This window comes from Pan troglodytes, chromosome 1 (assembly GCF_028858775.2).
Source record: "Pan troglodytes isolate AG18354 chromosome 1, NHGRI_mPanTro3-v2.0_pri, whole genome shotgun sequence".
Lineage (NCBI taxonomy): Eukaryota > Metazoa > Chordata > Mammalia > Primates > Hominidae > Pan > Pan troglodytes.
The window spans coordinates 83,058,916-83,076,478 of NC_072398.2; positions in this window are offsets into that span (position 1 = coordinate 83,058,916).

Here is a 17,563-nt window from a genome sequence, read left to right on the forward strand (position 1 = left end):
TACCAAGAAGCAACTACCAATTATTACACTTAATAAAGATAATTTTTGGCCTCTCCAGGCACCTCCTTTATGCATTAACAGGCATCCTATTCCATTAGAGGCTTCACATCTACGCTTTATACATTTCAGAGCAGAATCAGGTTTATCATCTACTGTTTTTACCATAATCCATGGAGAGTCCATTTACTGCAGCTTTGAAAAATAAAATGACGTTCTCAAGTTCACACAGCTGTTAAATATTACAGTGAGGATCCCAGTATGGCTCTTTTGACTTCATCGTATGATTTTCTCAATGCACTTGTAAAAAGCACAAAACATGAAGCTGGAACATCTAAAATAGAGACCCAGCATTGCCTCTTACTAGGTATACAAAACCTTGAAATGTTCCCTGCAAACATAAGACTGGATGTGACCGGGTATGGTGGCTCACGCCTGTAATCCCAGCACTTTGGGAGGTCAAGACAGGCAGATCACTTGAGGTCAGGAGTTCGATACCAGCCTGGCCAACATGGTGAAACCCCATCTCTACTAAAAATACAAAAAAAATAGCTGGGCCTAGTGGCATATGCCTGTAATCCCAGCTACTCGGGAGGCTGAGGCAGGAGAATCTCTTGAACCCAGGAGGCGGAGGCTACAGTAAGCCAAGATAGCACCACTGCACTCCAGCCTGGGTGACAGAGTGAGACTCATCTCAAAAAAAAAAAAAAAAGACTGGATGTGAAATTACATTATAAATCATAAGGCACAGTACAAATGTGAGGCTTTGGGGCAACTCTGCAGGCTGTCTCAAAACTCCACTCACCTATCATCTGTGTGATTCATTAAGTAAATAAATATAATTAAAAGTTATTTTTATAACACACTGCACACAACTCCCAAAGCAATCCTTACTCAAGTTGGAAAAATTAAAACAGTATATATTTTCTGTCTGTAAACTAATTATCTGATTCAAATGGATTCAAAGCAAGCCCACTTCTAAGGTGTTCTCTAAAAGCATGTGCATAATTACAGTAAGTGTATTGAAGAAGCACCAACACGTGGCCTTTGTGACCAGCCTCTGAGCACTCACTGTACACAGTGCAAGTGTGGAGAAATGGCCAAGCATGTGATGGTTCCCAGGGGTGTAGAGGTGGCTGTGAACAACCAGTTGGATTTATTCCTGTTTCAGGCCTCTTCCTGTTTGTTATCCTAGTCATTGGAGAATGCCCACCAGTGAACAGAAAAAAGTGTCGCATTGGCCTGCAAGGCAGCTGGTACCGAGTCCATCAGTCTAAGCCAGTAAATAAAATTGAATTCTGCTTAGCAGATCTTAGAAGGGAGATCTTAGGAGGTACAAACTATAAGAGGAGAGGCATACTCTACTTTCTGAAAAGCTTCTGAAGCTTAGCTGCCCAATCCCTGTGCTTCTACAAAGGGAAGGTTCTTGCCATCAAAAAAAAAAAAAAAAAAAAAAAAAAAACTACAAAAATAAAAGTGTACCTTCAGAGAGCTGCAAATGTCGCCTTCTGTCTTCTCCCCTGCCACACAGCTACAATCCTGGCTCTGAATCCTAGCTACAATTGTAGCTCTGAACCCATGGTCAGAGTGGGAGACTTTAGAACAAGGAAAGACTGGTAGCTCCTCAGCCATCCACCCAGCCTGGGGATGTGGAAAACTATCCTATCCCTGCCTCTGAGGCTCCTCACCAAGATTCCAAGAGAAATTGGATTAAACCCCCCAAAACAAAGATATCTTGATGAGCCTAGGTTCAAAATGAAGGGAGTGAGGAAGTCTCATTTTCAGGAGGAAAGATAGAGAATGAACCAAGATAGAAATGGAGTAACTTCAGGAGTAAATAAAAAGGAGATGAAGGTCAGGTGTGGTGGCTCACGCCCATAATCTCAACACTGTAGGCAGCTGAGGTGGGAAGATAACCTGAGCCCAGGAGTTTGGGACCAGCCTGGGTAATATATGGAAATCTCTACCAAAAAATTAAAAACCAGGGATGGTGACACATGCCTCTAGTTCTAGCTATTTGGGAGGCAGAAATGGGGGGATTGCTCAAGCCCAGGAGTTTAAGGCTGCAGTGAGCTATGATCTTGCCACTGCACTCCAGCCTGGACAACAGAGCAAGACCCCATCTCTGAAGGAAAAAAAAAAAGATATGAGGATGCTAAAATCATGATGATCGTAGTTTCCAAACCAAAAATGTCTGTCCCTAGCCTGATCAAGACATAAAATAGTTTAAATCAAATCTATCCCCCAAATTCTAGAATGTGTCTTTGTTTCAGCTCAACAGCTAGTCCATGGTAATTTTTCACCCTCGTAAGACTATCTACATTGAAGATGAGGGGAACCAGTTATTTCCCATCACTGAGGAAAGATAAATGGGCTCCAACTGAAGCCCTAGGGACCCTTTGTTAAGATTCTGAGAGGATGAAAAAAAATGGTACCTGGTGGAGAATTTTGAGTTTTTTCTGTTCCTGACATCCCTTTCCCACTCGGAACAGAGGAGTCCATTAAGTCAGTGGCAAATGCAGCAGGGTGAAGAGTTCATCCCTGGGCGATTCTGAGTTGACTCTCCACTTCTGAATTCCAAAATATTAAACTGATGGCAGAAATGATCCCCCAAATCATACTTCTTCCAGAGATCCCAATCCCTAGAGGAGCAGTGCCCCTCAGTGGGAAGTAGGAGAACTTAGGGCGCCCATGACCAGGCTACATTTCAAGGTTATCAAGAGGTGGCCTGCAGTCTGATTCTCTTGAGTGTTTAATGATACACAAATATCTCCTCAATGTCAAATAAATAGCAGCCATGAGGCTGCCATCCACTTGTAGAGCTAAGCAATTTAGTTTAAAAGAAAAGTGAACAGGCCTAGCTCCCCAAGAGTTAAGATCCAATATGTCCCCTGACTTCCATGCATCTCTCTTTCTCAGATTCAGAGATTCCTACACCCTCTCAATTGTATAAAGCCTCATGGCTTACCAAGTTTTGACACATATAGTGGTACTTCACTTCATCCTATCAACAACCCTGTAGGTGTTACTAGCCCTGATTTACATATGAAAAAACAGTCTCATAAATGTCAGAGCTGGGGCTTGAGTTGAAGTTTCCCAATCTTGTCTATCCGGTGTGCTTTTCATGGCTCTGGTGTGGAAGTTTAAAGCTGAGAAAGAAGCCTGCATATTATGTAGCCATGCCATTTTTCAGAGAAGAACACTAAGGTCCAACAAATAAGTCCATTAGCTTAGCCACATAGCTTGTCCTGAGCTCAGCAAAGAGAGACATCCTCTGCCCCTGCTGTTAGCTAGCTGGGGTCTTGCCGACTCAGGGATGGAGAGGCTGCCACCCCAAGGAAAGGCCCTTGAGAGAGGACTGAGGGTGGGGTGAGTTTCAGCCCAAGCTTCTCCCTCCCCTTTCAGGTGGGAGAGAGGCAGGGAATGCTCCAACTTATTCCACTGGGTTTTGTGCCTCCATCTGTTCTGCTTCCAGCAGAAATAAGCCCTCCAGGCAGTGTGAGCCTCCAACATAAGAACCTGCCACACAGCTACAATCCTAGCTCTGAATCCTAGCTACAATCCTAGCTGTGAACCCATGCCAGGGGCATGGAAGGGCTGAGGGGCTTCTGGGCAGTAACAGTAAGTCACCTATTTCATGTGTGGCCTCAATTCCATGCCAAAAGGTACCACAGAAATGGGAGTGCCCCAGAAAACCACTTCCCTTTAGGATGTGAGACCCCTATGTTTCCCTCTTTCTAAATACCATTGAAGCCCCAGGGAGTATCAGTGATAGTCCACTGATACACCAATTCATCCACCTACCAGCTCAGTCAAAAACTGGGCCCCTCACCACACGCCTCTCTAGCTGAAGGCTCCTGCTGCCTTGGGAAGTAGGTGCTGAGGTAGCTGTGTCAGGGATCCTTCAGAGTGTCCAGAAGCCCTGCTAAGGTCTGGAAAAGACTGAGGGGCACCTCCCATCCCCAGCCCTGAGGAAATCCCCCTCACCTGGGCCAATTCTAGGAAGGTTGACTTCAAGAGAATTCTAGGCTGATTCACATGCTCTATGAAGAAACACATTTTGGAAAAGAGGTCCAATCCCAGACCTAATCCCAGCTGGCCCTGTGTTCTTTTCTTTCCCAGGCTTTCCCCTGACAGTTTGCTACTTACTGTGTTATTCTATCACACAGTCCCATCTCCCCTAAAGATGGAAAAGACACCAGGAGGTCTCAGGATGGATGGGCTGAAGCTCATTGCAAAGTGATTGCGTGTGCATGCACAGTGAGTCCAAGTGCTGAGTTACTTAGTGACCACTCATCCTGGGATCTTAGAGGCAGGGAGGCTCCTACCAAAGTCGCAGGAAAAATAGCATGAAAGCTGACAGAGGGCTCCAGCTCAGTATTGCCTCCTTCCCTCCTGAATGAAAGATTTTTCTGCTGGTGAGCTCACTTAGGCAGAAACCAGAAGCTATGAACAGGGAAATTCCTGTATCTCTGTTTAGCTCCTTTGTTACCAAATCGCACTAGGAGGCAGGAACTTGGAAAGGAAGGCAGCCCCTCAGAGATTCAGTATAACAAACATCTACTGTGTTAGGCTGTTGTTGCATTGCTATAAAGAAATCCCTGAGACTAGGTAATTTATAAAGAAAAGAGGTTTAATTGGCCATAGTTCTGCAGACTGTACAGGAAGCATGGTACTGGCATCTGCTCGGCTTAGGGGGAGGCCACAAGGAGCTTTTACTTATGACAGAAAGTGAAGCGGGACCAGGCATCTTACATGGCAGAGCAGGAGCAAGAAGTGGGGTTTGTGCCACTCTTTACTACAACCAGATCTCGTGAGAACTCAGTCACTGTGGTAAGGACAGCACCAGTACATGAGGGATCCTACCCCAGGATCCAAACACCTCCCACCAGGCCCCACCTCCAACACTGGAGATTACATTTCAACATGAGGTTGGATGGGGACACATTCAAACTATATCATCTACTATACAGGGGATGCAAAGAGGAACACAGCATTGCCTTCCCAGCCCCAAGTCTCCCGAATGACTCTGTGAAGATGCCTGTGACCTAAGTCTGGTAGAGGGACATGAGGCCTCTAGGAAAGAGGAGAGTGGGTCTTAGAGTCGACGGAGCAGGGGCTTGAAAACCAAGCTGAGGAGTTACCCAGTAATTTCTCTTGTGATCCACAACCAAGTAGACGCGAAGAATGGGCCCAATTACCTCTCTTCATTTCCATTATTCAGCCCTCATAAATATTCATTTACTATTTATTCAACAAATATATAAGGCACACCTACATATACACATACACCTACGTAGGGCACACCTACGTAACACTTATGTGACAGGCACTGCTCTAGGTGCAGAGGACACAGGAGTGAACAAAGCAAACAAAACCTTCAGGAGCTAGCATTCTCATTGGGAGTTGGGGAGTGATAAAGAATATTAGTACATAAACTATATGTCGTGTTAGTGTAAGTGCTGTGAAGGAAAATAAGGCAGGAAATAAGAATGCAGTTTGTTGAGGAGCTTAAAATAGGGTGGTAAGAGAAGGTAGCAGATGAAACACAGACTTAGATGAAGAGTCATGCAGATACCTAGAGAAGGCACTTACCAGGAAGAGGAAATGAGCCCTGCAAAGGACCTGAGGCTGGATCGAGCCTGATCTCATCAAGAGCTGTAGAGGCTCAGTGTGGCTGGAGTGGAATAGGCCTTATCCTTAAGGTTCAGCTTGCCAGGGGCTCATTTGAGTGCCCTTCTGAGTTTGAAATGACACATCCCACAGGTTTTCTTCAGAAGCGGGGATGTTCTGGCTGGATAGCCAATTTCCCCATGAAGATACTTCAAACTAGTAGTTCCTAGGTCTTCAATGGAGGTAATGAGTTCAGAACTCTTATTCAAGAAAGGAAGGAAGGGAAAAAATAAGGAAAAGTAATTATAGGACACTCAGAATATTGGAAAGACTGTGGATGTGTAGACAGAACTAAGTTCTGTGCACATGCTGTGCTGTTCTCGTCAGGCCTTTGCACAAGCTGTGCCCTCTGTGGATGCCCCTTCCTCCCCTTGCCCCAGCTCATGCTGCAGGGCTCAGCCATTCCGTCTACTCACACATACCTCTGCACTCATGTAACTGTTCTGCAGTTTGCTACAGTTCCTGAGGCCAGGAGCAATACTATATCCCCTGGACTTCAGAAGAGATGTCCATTGAGCAAATGGAAATGAGATTCTAGAATCAAGAGCCTAGAACCTGTGCTGTCAGGGCAATTGTTGCAGTCGCGTGGAGGAAGCATCTACACAAGGCAAAACAGTTCCTTTTTGGAGTTACTTTTCCTTCTCATCGGCTCTGTGAGTTGACAGACAAGGCTGGCATAGGGCCCTTGAAACAGTCAGTCAGTCCCGTTCCCCGTAGGTTGGGACTTGAAACGCTTGCAGTGGAGCGGCACCTTCCCAGGGCTGGAATCAACTGGACACAACCAAGCTCCTTGTCTTCATGAGGACCTTGCAGGAGTCATGTGGCTGAGCCTCTCCTGGGGAAGGAGGAAAGGGTCCCATCGCTGGTACTAAGTCCCCGTAAGATGAACCCAAGCAGGAATCTACATCAATGGCATTTTTAGGGACCCAGAGGAAATGTTCCTTGGCTTTGGCTGCTTATCTTTTGCCAGAGATTTCAGCTGTGACATTTGCTACCCCAAGGGTCCAGAGGCTTGCTCTCAAATGCCCCTGTCACTAAAGGCTGTTTTGCAGGAGCCAATTACCAGGGTAAGTCACACTTGAGTGAGAAAAGGCAGTGGGGCAGGTGCAGTGACAGCCTCCTCAAATGCCCACGGAAGCCCACCTCAACATGGCACCTTTCACACCTCATAACTCGCAGCTCCGGCTTCTGCCTCTCAGTATCACACAGAAGCACACCAGCAGCCACTCAAGGTGCCAGCAAGGCAGATGTAATTGTCTGGGGCATCAGGGTGTGAGAAAACAAATCCTTTGTAGAACAAATGTGGGAAATGCTTCTTTATTTGTTTCAAATCATGTTTTCTGTAAAACTGGCTCTCAGGCAAGAGAAAGCAACATAAAAAATTTTGGAGGTTGAGATGATTAAAGCACAAGAATGAAATAAAGGAGATTCTGCAATGTAGCTCTTCAAACAGGAGGGACTAACCTTATTATCTTTTGAGAGAGGGGGCTTGGGAACTAGGAGGATGGGTAAGAAGGAGATCCATTTTTTATAGATGCCTTTTTTCCGTATTTGAATTGTTTCTGTGTATGTGTAATAACTTTTCAAAAAGTTTTAACTCATCCTATGACTATATACACCCTTTCCCACGTTTGATATGGGTATTTATACTGCTCCTGTGTATTTCCCGTTCAAGAAGCAGCAAACACTACACTTACTGAGCTTACTAAGTGCCAACTGCTTCAACCTTCCTCAGTTCATCTTCATGACAACCCTGCAAGGGAATGGAATGACCATAGGTTTTATAGGTGAAGAAACTGAGGCTCACTGACATTAACTCACTCCAATGCACTAGGTAAGTGGCAGTATTGTACTTAAAATCCAGGTCATCGCACTGCAAAGCCCATATTGGACCTTGTTCTTGACTTCTGTTTATACCCTGAACCAAGGAGATCTGGATTCGATTAGGAGGAAGGTTCCAGAGAAAGGATGCTCTGTTTATACTGACTGAGAGGCATGAAGTTGAAATTGAACCCTCTCCTCCCTCCTCTGTCTTGGAAATAACACTTCCCTTTTCCCCATCTGCCATTTCCCTTCTGGTGTTTGTTTCCTCCCGAGTCTCAGCAGTACCTAATGCTGCATTGTCTCTCAGACCCTGGTCAAGACAGCAATGAGCTCTTCTCATCTGTGAGTGTTAACTGTTTCATAATTCAAGTCTATATCCATGATCCTTCCCCCACACACACACACACGTTCTGCATCAACTTTCAAAACTGTCAAACCAACACTCTTACACCAGAATATTGGCCCTGCACTAAGGCCTAGAGACTGGAATGAACAATTTGCCCAAGTATAGGTAGGATAGGTAGGGGCAGAATGAATGAGTTGGAGTCATAGTGAAGCCCTGCATACCCAAGGCCATATTCCTGTGTTCATGGACCTAATGATACACTCATGGTGTCATCTTAGGAGCCCCAGAAAATGCTACTTCCAGCACAACTATCCCCCAAGAAACTACTCTCAGTGGGCAATGCCAGGATTTCCTTTTGCTTGAGGCTTTGATCCTGTTAGAATGTACTTCCCCCTGGAAGGACAGCCTGATGCCATAGCAAGACAGCCCCTTTCCCACCTCCACTCAAGCTGCATGCCTGGTTCTGCAGTCCATATACCACACAACTCTAAGGGTGCCATTTACATTGTAATTATTATTGATTTGTATATTTTGTGACAATTTTATGGCAGATGGCAAAGGTCTAGCACTGGTGTTCCTCACCCCCAACAGGACAGAATCCACTTTATCCTGACCCTTTGCTGCCTTGACTTATACAGGGAATGCAGGCACCATGAACCTTGTCTGCCCCATTCTCTTCTTTCTTCAGGGGTTTCTGAAGAGAATGGGGCAGACAAGGTTCATGGAGCCTGCATTTCCTCTACAAGTCATGGGGCTCCTAAGATGAAACCATGAGTGTGTCATTAGGTCTACGAGCACAGGAATATGACTTTGGGTGTGATGGCTTTGGGTGTGATGTCGTCTTTCTGCACTGTAACTGGAGCCAGGGTTGAACTCTCTCTAGGAGACCTTGCCTGGGGACTCTAGCCCAGGACTTCTCACTCAGAGTGAGCAGGGATTGGAGAAGGACATGGGAGTGTATTAGAATCATGGAGGGGGAGGAGGAGGAAGAGGAGTATTTCAAAATACTCAAAGCTGGGACCCCTCACTTAAATTTCCCACCGACACAGGAGGAGAGGAACCAGGCCCATGCATTTTGAAAAGCTCCCCATAGCCCTCAGCCCCACTTCTATTGGAAAGCGTCTCTCTGGCCTGTGTGGAGGCAGAGTAGACACAGGCCTGAAAGGCTTCAAGGCACCAAAGCATCTCACTCCTGCCTCACCAGAAGGCCCAGAATTCTCCCCCTGCTCACGCCTTTGGGTTAAGGCATCAAATCTAAATGTTATGTTGGAAACAGGGACACTAATGTTAACTGGCTTTTAATCTAATTGTTGTTAACATTCACCCAGCTCTAAGCAGAAGGTTTTGATAGGTGACCTCATTCAGTCTTCACGGCATATGCTATCTTTATCCCCTCCTACAGAAAGGAAGACATAACAATCATTTCTCCTATTGCCCCTACTGTTCCTTCTGATTGGACAGCCCAAATCCCAGCATGGCTCACTTCCTCCCCTTCAAGTTTTTGGTCAAATGTTACCTTCTCAATGGGACTGGCCCTGACCAGTCTCACTAAAAGTATAATCACCACTTTTCATCCTCAGCACGTTGCTCCACTTTCCCCCATGGCCCCCATCATCTCTAACTTACAGATAATTTGTTTATTGTTATTGTCCTGTATCTCCATCTCCATCCCCATCCCAGTAGCAGGGGAGTTCTGTAAGAAAGTCTTTGTCTGTTTTTTTCACTCAGTATTCCAAGCACCTAGAGCAATGCCTGAGTGTGGGTACTCAAAAAATGATATTTGAATGGATGAGAAAGAGGATAAGCATTTCCTCAGGGTGTTCCAGCTGTGAGCAGAGGACAAAGGACAGACTGGAGCTCTTATCCACACTATGCCACTATTTTGTTGAGACCTCCCTCCCTCAGTTACAGCAGAGATTTGCTCAAGTAGCCTCAAATAAGGAAGAGTTTACAATAAGGAGCCATATGAATGGGAACCAAAATTAGGACTAGAAACATCTCAGGGACCAAGTTACCCATGGGGGCTGCCTATGTTTATTTTTTTAAATTATTTTATAGACTTAGGGGGTACAAATGCAGTTTTGTTACATGGATATATTATAGAGTGGTGACATCTGGACTTTAAGTGTAGCAATTACCCGAATATTATACATTATTCTCATTAGGTAATTTCTCATCCCTCACCCCACTCCCACCCAACTACCTTTCTGAGTCTTTGATGTCTATTATTCTACACTCTATGTCCATGTGTCTGCATTATTTAGCTTCCACTTATAAGTGAGAACATATGGTATTTGACTTTCTGAGTTATTTCAATTAAGATAATAGCCTCCAAGCTGGGTGCCATGGCTCACGCCTGTAATTGCAGCACTTTGGGAGGCCGAGGCAGGCAGATCACAAGGTCAGGAGTTCAAGACCAGCCTGACTAACATGGTGAAACCCTGTCTCTACTAAAAATACAAAAATTAGCCGGGCATGGTGGTTCGCGCCTGTAATCACAGCTACTCAGGAGGCTGAGGCAGGAGAACTGCTTAAACTTGGGAGGCAGAGGTTGCAGTGAGCTGAGATCGCACCACTGCACCAGGCTGGGTGACAGAGTGAGACTCCATCCCCCCCCGCCCAAAAAAAGATAAAAGATAGTAGCCTCCAATTCTATCCATGTTGCTGCAAAAGACATGATTTCATTCTTTTTTGTGGCCAAGTAGTATTCCATGGTATGTATAATCACACTCTCTTTATTCAGTCATTCATTGACAGACACTTAGGTTGATTCCATGTCTTTGCTATTGTGAACAGTGCTGCAATAAACATATGAGTGCAGGTATCTTTTTGATATAATGAGTTATTTTCCTTTGGATAAATACTCCATAGTGGGATTGCTGGATCGAATGGTAGTTCTATTTTTAGTTCTTTGAGAAATCTCCATACTGTTTTCCATAGAGGTTATATTAATTTACATTCCCATCAACAGTGTATGAGTTTCTTTTTCTCCACATCTTTGCCATTATCTGTTCTTTTGTTTGTTTGTTTTTCTACTTTTTCATGATGGCCATTCTGACTGGTGTGAGATGGTAACATTATGGTTTTAATTTGCATTTCTCTGATGATTACTGATATTGAGCATTTTTTCTTATGCTTGCTAGCCATTTGTATGTTTTCATTTGAAAAATGACTGTTCGTGTCCTTTGCCCACTTTTTAATGGGATTATTTGCTTTTTCTTGTTGAGTTGTTGGAATTCCTTGTAGATTACGGGTATTAGTCCCATGTCAAATGCATCATTTGCAAATATTTCCTCCCATTCTGTAGGTTGTCTGTTCACCCGGTTGATTATTTCTTTTGCTCTGCAGAAGCTCTGGGAACTGCCTACTTTACCTCTTTCATGGGCTACTTAATATTTCTCTTTCATGGCCTCTCTCTTCTTTTCAAGGGTGTACTCTGTTCTCTCTCCTGCTGAGTGTGTCTGCTCCTTTAGTTTCAATCTGCCCATTGACTACGTGGCCTCTCTGGTCCCTCTCCTTTGGTTCCCTCATGACCTTTCTGCTTCAGCTCCCACTCCTGATTGCCACCCGCTCTCTGTATTTCCCTTTTGATTTGCTGGGAGAAGCCTGTCTGATTGGCTGATGCATGTCAGTGGTGGTAGGCTAGCCAATAGTGGCTGCCCTTAGATCAGGTGAACCCCCTCACCACCAGAGAAGTCAGGGAACTGGTGTCTCAGAGCACAAAGCACAGGCAATAAGCAGGGGCTCTAGGTGTGACTCAATCAATAACTTGTTCACTAGAACTATTTACTGGATTCTCTCTAACAGAGATAAAGGTCAGGAGGCAAAGGGACATATCAGTTTTGATGGAAAAGGAGGGTTGGTGAGAGGTCTGGGCACTGCATGTGAGGTTTGCAGACCTGTGGGCAGCTTCAGGAACTGGGGTACCCAGAAGCTCTGATGGCCAGGAAAGTGGGCAAAGCGAGTTCTAAAGAAGAATGGAGGGGGCTGGGCACAGTGGCTCATGCCTGTAATCCTAGCAGTTTGGGAGGCCAAGGTGGGTGGATCACTTGAGCTCAGGAGTTTGAGACAAGGCTGGGCAGCATGGCAAAACACCATCTCTACAAAAATTCAAAAAAAAAAAAAAATTAGCCAGGCATGGTGGTGCATGCCTATAGTCTCAGCTACTTGAGGGGCTGAGGTGGGGGGATGGCTTGAGCCCAGGAGGTCAAGGCTGCAGTGAGCCAAAATCATGCCACTACACTGTAGCCTGGGTGACAAAGCGAGACTTTGTCTCAAAAAAAGAAAAAAGAAGAACAGAGAAGTAAAAAAATCTTTGACACCTTTACAGTTTTACCTTAAGCTAGGCTTGTTCTAATACTCACAGTTTGTCTTTCTTTGACCACCTAGATTCTAATGACTTCTTTTTTTCAGCCTAAAACACCAGGTATTCCCAGGTGGTCTCCCATCTGCGTACTAACCACACCTGACTGCTTAGCTTCTGAGATCAGGAGCATTCAGGGAGGTATGGCTGTAGACTGAGGGCCCTGATGACTTTTAAAGAATCCTAGAAGGAGCAAAGATTCCAGGTGTGTTGACAGAATTCAGATGCTAAAGTGAGAAACAGGTGTAAAACAGTCCTCATCTCTCTCCAGAACCCCTTTTCCCTTCCAGGGACCTTTGAAAGACCCTGGATCAAACTATGGAGCAGTGCAACTACTATTCAATGCCTTCTGGTGCTAAGGGCCTCTTCTCCTTACCTTGAACTGACACCCATTAAGGAAGCCTGGCCCAGGAACAGTGCCTACAAACCTGCAGATTACAGGGGCATTTGACTTGATGGTGGCCTCAGGGCATTGGGATTAAGGTGTTAAATGGAGAGTGCCCCCTGCTTATCCCTGAATGCCCAGCGGGCAAAAAGCTTAACCTGAGAGAGTGAAGATGCCTGTATGTGTCCAGGGACTGTACACCCTGCCTGACCCTCAATTCACCAGGCTAGACAAGCCTTCCCATAAATAACCGAGGGCTGTGGCTAACCCTCCCCCTGCCACATAAATGGTAGCAGAAAAAGCACTGGCTCTAGGTCCCACCAGGTGAATCCCAGTAATGCAAAACCTCCAAACCTCCTCTCTTCTCAGCAGGTCCAAGGAAGCTTTTGACCAACACAGTCTCCTTTTGACCACCACAGTCCTCTGGAGGTCCAGGCGATCTCATGTCCCAGCCTGATTGCCTTTAGTGGCTTCTGCCATGCACTTGGGATCCCTTGGCTCTTCTCATCACCACTAGATTTGGTGTTGTCCCCTTCAGAACCACAGTGATGACCAGAGTTATCAACACTGACATGGCCAAGCTTCTGAAGGGCTGTCTCCATCTGTTACAACTCCCATTGTAGGGTTCCCAGAATGGTGGCTTTGTGCACTTGCTTTTTCTCTGTCTCTCTCTCACTCCCCACTTCCTTGATTCTTATAGCTTCCTTTCTTAACAAACTCAAGACATGACCCAAGATCCTACATTACAGGCATTTGTAGGGTGCCCACTCCAAAACTATCCAACCCTCCAATAATCACTCAGAGTCCCAGGACAGACCCAAGGCACCTCAGCTCCCTGTTGCCTCAGATGAATTCCCAGTGCATCGAGGTCATCTTCTGGGAAGGTAGGGTAACATCTCAGTCAAGACACCTACATCCAGTGCCTTTGAGTCTTTCATTCTCACTATCCTTTTTTATCCATGGAACTTTTTCATTTTATAAGGTTTATTTTATGTGTTTTTAATAAAGAAAGGCATGAGGTTGTCCCCTCCTCCTCTCCCACACTCTTTCCTACACCTGTGCAGACCACATTTACTCTAGCCTTCGGGCTTTGCCTATAAACGGGCTCTGGCAGCAGCCTGGGTCTACAGACTCCCTAGGTGGATACAGAGCCACACCTCCCTCTACACCCTCCTTCATTAGGGACTGTCTTTAATAGCTCTTTCTTGGGGTTTCTGCCTTTGTTTCACACAAAAGCCTCTCAGGGAAGGCAGAAGCCTCTGTTTAGATGGGGCCTGTGTCTCTGGGGCATTGCTCTGCCTATAGGAGATTGTTATTTACAGCTTTTTAATATCTGCTTTCCATTCCTAGCCTCTCAAGAAGCAATAAAACGGGAGATACACTTGCAGCTGCTCTAAAAACTCACCTGGCTTTAAACAAAGGCTTCTGGTGACTTGGTTCCCACCCTCTCAGTGGGCCCAGGTCGGGGGTTCCCACATCCCTGTAATTATGCTTTCTGTTCCAAAGGAATCTGAGGCCACTCCTTTGAATTGCCTGAAACAAGGTGGTGTATTTATGTGTAAGCAAGCCAGAAAGCCAGGAAGGGCAAGCCCACGGACCTTCCAGGTGGGAGGGCCCCAGTGCCTTGAATAAATCCAGGAGCCTTCTAGCACTCAGGGCAAGGAATCCATCAATAAAACATCAAAGGCCAGTGCCATTAGAGGAGGCAAAGCGGGATATTTTATTCATGACTGTATTTTGAAGGGGCTTGCTCATGACTCACAAATTATTCATGAGCTTTTTCTATTTTTAAATGTAAATTACAAGGGTGTTTAAAGGGGCGGAAGTCCTACACCCTTCCCTTTGGTACCACTCTGCTATTTTTGGGAAAGACTGCCTCATTTCAGGTAGTCCTGTCTCATGGCACGCAGTCCCCATTGTTATGACCGAGGGCGTCTCCCAAGCAATTGGAAGGCAGGTTGAGCATCCGCCCCCAGGCCTGCCTTTCTGCTGCTCATTGTACCCACAGCTCCTGGCCAATCAGTACCAGAGACCATCACTGTGACAGGGGTCATAGTGACCCAGAGGTTATCTCCTACATCAGTGATGAAAATACCATCTGTAGACCTGCTTCTGAATCTCCCAGGGCAAATCTGTTCAAGGTGCAGATTCCTGGGCTTTTGTCTGACTTTCCAAACTAGAATTTCTGGGGTAGGGTCCAAGGATCTTCATTTAAATAGGTTCCCTGAATAATTCTTATACACATTACAGTTTCAGGAGCACTGAGCTAGTCCCATGGTTTTCAGACTTTAATGTGTGTGTGTGTATCAGCGTTACCTAGACAACTTGTTAAAACACAGATTGCCAGGCCCCACCTGTAGAGTTTCGGATCCAGAAGGTCTAGGGTGGGGTATGAGAATTTGCATTTCCAACAAGTTCTGAGTCAGTGCTGATGCTGCTGGTCTGGAGACAGCACTTTGAGATATGGAGACTGCACTTTGAGAATCGCTGAACTAGTTTATCACCCTCCTGAGGTCTCTTGAGACCCAGGTCCACACATCTGGGTAAGGGATGAGTTCGATGAGAATGCAGGTCTCCCAGCCCCCAGGCCTATAGGCCACTATTCACCATTGCCTCTCATCACATCCAGGAAGCCTTTCTCACTTTTGAGCTTGTTCCCAGGGCCCTCTGACCGGCCAGAATATGGCCGGAGCAGAGACATCTTTTGAATATCACGAAAACTTGAAGAAAAATTTGCAAAGTCCTTCTCTTCAATCCCTAATCCCAGAATGTTGTGCATATATTATAGAGGCACCTGCTTTAGAGGGTCCTACCTGCATTTCTTCATCCAACGTACATGGATTAAGCACTTACTGTGTATCCACCAGGAATGCAAACATACAGAGTTCCTGGCCTCAGAGACCTGACAGTACAGAGGGACCAGCACAAGCCGATCATCTGAACATGTTGCAGCTCTGGGCAATGATGGTGTCTATGGGAACCCTAAGAGGGCCACGTAAACCAGCCTGGGTTGAGGGCGAAGAATCCCTAAGCAGAGCAGCACTGGAGCTGAGTGTTGAAGGATGTAAGGAGTCAGCTGTCAAAAGGAGTGAGAGGCTAAGCAAAGGAACAAAGCTGAGAAGTAGCACTGGTCAGGGCCAGGCCCAGGAGCAGGGGCGGGGCATGGGTGGGTGTGCTGCAGGCCCTCAGTCTGTGGTGGCAACATCACTGAAATGTCAGAGCAACCCATCCAGTCCCTGTGGAGGGCATGGTGGGAAGTAAGCGGGTGGGATTTGGAAATAAGGCGTTTCCTCAGTTTTTGTGAGCTGGGCTAGAAAAGAGAAGAATGTGGAACCACGGGCCTATGACACGCCATGACCTTGACCTTGAGCATCAGCTTTTGGAAGAGCATTGCTCCAGTAGGGAGGGAGTGAGGACTTGGGTGGCAGACAGGAAGTTAGCGAAGTTTTCTGGAGAGACCCTGCAGCTGGGCTTGAAGAAGCCAGATCCACTGATTGGCCTTCAGGAGAGCCCTCAGACTCATGTATGCAAAGGGCTTCTTCTGCCCCTGCCTCCCTGTGTCCAGATTAAACCCATTCTTCAGGCCCAGCTTAAACATGTCCTGTCTCAAGAAGAATTTCCTGCTCCCCTATTGAAAAGTAAATTTCCCCTCTTATCTATGAACTCCTTTAGCATTTTATCTATGCCTCCCTTATAATATATATAATTTTCTTGTGTGCTTGTCATTTCCTCAACCAGGCCAAGTTTCCTGAGGACAGAAGCTGTTTATCATTCATTTTTATGTCAGACACAGAGCATCTGGCCTAATGCCTAGCACATAGTAGGGGGTCAAAAGATGTTGAATAGATGAAGGAATGAATTGAGTAAATACATGAATTAAATTATTTCCCATCATGGCCTCATTCCCAGGAAGCAGACTAACCACCATGTGGTTGGAATGAATATCCAAGAAGAGCTTACTCTTGATTATTGGGTGTTGCTCATAGACAACCAGCCTTAGTAAGGGATGAGGCCCTTACCAAACCTCCCACAGGCTAAAACCCTGAATGAGTGATGCAAACTGTTCAGCCAGAGCCCCTAGTACCTAACCAATAGACAAGGGCCTGCAGAGTCCCAGATCCATCAGCAGCTGACAGATCACTCCATACATGCTCTGCAGATAATTAGCTTGTGAGCACTGGGGACTGCAGGCATTTTGGGAAAATAATTACAACAGGTTAAAAGCCCCATCAAAGCAAAATCAAAATGAAATCAAAGGGACTGCTGAGGTCAGGCAAGGGATGCTCTGGTCTTTGAAATCCCATCAAAGTAATTAGGAAAGGAAGGTTGGGGTGAGAAGGGGAAAGGATGAGAGAAGAGGAACAAAATCAAATTCCTGCCCTTATTAGATTGCGGAATTCTGGGTAGGTGCAGACCCAGCCTGCCAGATAACAGCCCATTTCTGTCTCCTCCTACAGTCAGGAGCAGTGGGTGTGCAGGTGCGACTCACGCACATGACCCCTCTTCCTTCACTATACACATACACACACACACACACACTCCAATCCCTCTCCTCAAAGCTGATCAGGAGGGATGACTTCAAGGGAAGAGCACTGCTGTGGAATTGCTGGGAAAGGAGGATCACTCTAATTATTAACTCGTGAAATCAGGCAATTCTCTGTTAAGTGGCGATTGTGAACCCAGGATTTGGCCAGGCTCAGAAGGAGCGGGTAAAAACTATAAGACTCATCCCAGCCATCAGTGACTTATCCCTCACTAGGGGAAGAAAACTAAGGCACATGAAACAGTTGCAGAAACCACATGGCAAGCTGTGAGTCACTGTGAAGCCATGGTGTGCCAAGCAGGTGGGTGCACTGGAGCACCCATCCCTCCCAGTGCACACAATAAGGGGGTACAGTGTGCACTGAGGATTTAGAAACAATAGGGTGACTCAGTGGAGGTCTGCTTTTTCTTATCACCATTTTTACAACTCTTA